A 3810-nucleotide genomic window follows, 5' to 3' on the forward strand; every position below is an offset into this window, starting at 1 on the left:
CCTTCTCTCCTCGCACATCCACCAACCTACCTTTTAGCACCTCCCCATCTTCAGCCATATTTATGATTTAATATATGAAACCTGTCTCCACAAAGGGAACTGAGCAGCTTACATCATTCTCCTTTGCTCCATTCTATCCTCACAACAATCCTGTGAGACAAGTTAGGCTGATAATGTATAACTGGCCCAGGGTCACCCAGGGAGCTTCCAAAGTAGAGTGTGATTTGAACTTGGGACTCTAACCACTACACTAAACTCTAACCACTACAGTAAACTGGCTTTTGTGGGGTGGCTGCTATTGAACAATAGCAAGCAGCTGGCCTTAGGTGAGTCATGCAAATCAAATGAAACCGAATATTCAAATAAAACCAAATATTTAGTTTTCTTCCTGAGAATCTTTTTTGAACCAAAGTAAGGCATTTAAGCATGAATTATAGCAAACCTAAGACTGAGAAGTAACATTTCTCTGCTGTTCATACTTTTGTAGCAGCATAGGAGAATGAATCCCTCTACTTAAAACTCCCAGCTGGATAAACAGGAATACATAGCAGCTTTGATAGCTCCAATTTACCAGAAAGGCTGGATATATCTTTTGTAAATAAATGAAATATAATAGCATTCCCTTTTTTTACATTTGTACTCTTCATAAACCAATGTTGTTTAATATGTTGTCGAAGGCTTTCACGGCCAGAGTTCATTAGTTGCTGTAGATTTTCCGGGATGTGTGGCCGTGGTCTTGGCATTGTAGGACCTGATGTTTCGCCAGTAGCTGTGACTGGCATCCTCAGAGGTATAAACACAGAAAGATGGAATACTCTCTGTGTCAAGGTGAGAAGATGGTTGTTTCTCTGTATTTCTTACATTCTTTGTTTTTTTAACTGTTAACTCTATTTCTTCTCAGGACCCTCTTTATACCCATCAGAATTGTACTGTCATAAATGAAAGCCCAAAATTGCAGCTGGGTTTAAAATCATGGGGCAATATCTTAAAGATATGATTGGGTTAAATTGTTGTTTTTTAGAGGCAGAAATCAATTCAGATAGACAAAAAGTTAACTCCTAGTTTTGAAAAATAGTGCCCTATATTATCGTTTGTGCTGAGGATAAAATGGAGGAGAGGAGAACCGTCTGTGCTGCTCTACATGTTTTGATGATTCATTCAAAGACAACTGACTATATTGCAAGAAACTGTGGAACAAACTGGCAACAACTATAACTCCTCCCTTAGTTCCCTGACCAGAATCTACATTTTAAGAAGAAGGAGAACAGGTTGGATATATACCCTGCCCTTCACTTGGAGTCTCAGAGCAGCTTACAAACTCCTTTCCCTTCCTCTCCCCACAACAGACACCCTGTGAGGTAGGTGGGACTGAGAGAGCTCTGACAGAAACTGATCTTTTTCAAGAACAGCTCTGACAGAACTATGGCTTGCCCAAGATCATCCAGCAGCTGCAAGTGGAGGAATGGCGAATCAAACCCGGTTCTCCCAGATTAGAGTCCACACACTTAACCACTACACTAAACTGGCTCTTTATTGGCTAGATACAGTCTTTATTGCTGCTCCCTCTGTTGGTTAGGATAATTATCTATTCTATAATAAACTCCTTGGAGGAAGGGGAGGATAAAAATAAAATTTAAAAAATATGTCACAAGGGTGTGTGTGTTCCTATCACATGGGTCATTTTTTGCTTTGTCTTAACAGGTACAAATACCTCATTATAATCCATTCAGTCTATACCAGAATGCACTTTTTAGCTTGGATTGAAATATATTTATTTGAAAGACAATGACTTGAAAGGCAAACACTTGCCAAGACCCTAGAGTGTTGTGTCTTGTTTGCATTTTTTAGCAGTGCACTTTATATAACACCTTTGCAACAGTTTTGCAGTGCTGTATTCAGCTAAATGCGTGTTGCTTTCAAGCATTTGGCAGTGCTTTCTTAATTATCTCAGTGTATCAAGTAGGGGTGTGCAAAAAAACAAATTCCTCCTATTCGGATTCCGCTGAATCAGGCAGAATCAATTTAGGCTGGCAGTAAGACTCCCGCATGTCAGTTTCCTCAGTAGGAGCCCAGCGGATTGGGGAGTCTTTCGCCAGCCGAATGTCAATTTCAGCCCCATTATATCCTATGGGCCATTGAAGTCAATGGTGAAAACATAGGGTATATTCTGGGAACTGGAGGAAAGGGGGCTTGAGGGAGAGGCTCCAAACTCACAGGGTAGCTGATGGAGCCCTCCCCAAGATACCAACCAAGTTTCAAGAGCATTGGACCAGGGGGTCCAATTCTACGGGCCCTCAAACAGGTTGCCCCATCCCCTCCATTGTTCTCTATGGTGGGAAAAAAGTAACTTTTCCCCCACAGTAGAGAACAATGATGGGGGCAACCTGTTTGAGGGCCCGTAGAATTGGACCCCCTGGTCCAATGCTCTTGAAACTTGGTTGGTATCTTGGGGAGGGCTCCATCAGCTACCCTGTGAGTTTGGAGCCTCTCCCTCAAACCCCCTCCCCTCCAGCTTCCAGAATATACCCTATGTTTTCACCATTGACTTCAATGGCCCATAGGATATAATGGGGCTGAACTGCCACCAAAATTCGGTGGCAATTCGTCGGCAAGCCGATTCAGATCAGAGAATCTGTATCGGCCTGCAGCAGCCCTTTTTGCGGGTGCATTTGGTTCAGACGAACCGAATGCACATCCCTAGTGTCAAGGACTCCCAGGCTGATCCCCATGGGTCCCCAGGGAAGTTGTACACAAGTAACCGGACCGTTGTTTTAATTTGAAAAAGTTTATGTTTATTTCAATTTGTATCAATATGAAAAGTTATTCTATAGTCAACGCATTAATCTAAAATCATGCAGCCAGAAAACAAGAAAAGTTAGCTTAACTACCTAACATTTTTGTGTTATGTTATGTTTGATTTTACCAGTATAGATTTTGCCCTGGATAATTTTTGTAAATAAATTGTTCCTGGTTGAGCCGAGAGGGGTCTCAGATTGCATCTGCTGTACCCATAACTGAATACAGAGAATGATTTCCTTGCTCTTTTGACAAGATAGCTTCAGGCCATTGCTTCTCGCTATGCCTATATAGACAAGGATAAAAAGATTAAATAATGCTTTGCTTCCCCCTTAGTAAGCTTTATATTCATGTCTTGGGTAGCACTGGTAACAACTGATTGTGTACATGCCCAGTTTACCAGGCTACTGAAACCATTAAACCATGGCAAAACATTTGGATATGGGATGTGGTGAAAGAGTTTGCATTTCTTTTTTGGCTTCCTCATGTGAGGAATCTAGATCAGTTTGCTGCATAAACTCGTAAAGCATTCTTGTAGCACATGGGTTTGGTCTATATGGAGGTCTATCTGGAGACTGGAGGGGAGGTGTAATAAGAAGACATTTTAGTCCTTCCTCGTTCAACATTTCTATGAATCTCATCATATCATAATCTGGGACGAATCTTGACAATTACAGGACTAGAATCAGGAGTTGTCATGGTTGTGTAAATATTAGTGCCCATAGCCCAGCAAACATCTAGGTGGAATATGCATGGTATATCTGTTTTGCAGATTATCCATTGGTTACCAGTTAGTTTCCAATTTCAGCTGAAGATGCTAGTTATTACCTATAAAACCCTTCATGACTTAGGGGCCATATGTCTGCAGAATTGTTTCTCTAGATATGCTCCATGTGACACCTTCTCACCTGAGCAAAGCGTTCTAAAGGTGCCACCCTGAAAATGGGTAAGATCAACAGTTGCTCTATACAATCATTCTCTATTGGGGAGCGGTGGCACAGGGGATTTATCCTC

Source organism: Gekko japonicus, unplaced genomic scaffold (assembly GCF_001447785.1).
Source record: "Gekko japonicus isolate JY-2015 unplaced genomic scaffold, Gekko_japonicus_V1.1 scaffold1960, whole genome shotgun sequence".
Classification (NCBI taxonomy): Eukaryota; Metazoa; Chordata; class Lepidosauria; order Squamata; family Gekkonidae; genus Gekko; species Gekko japonicus.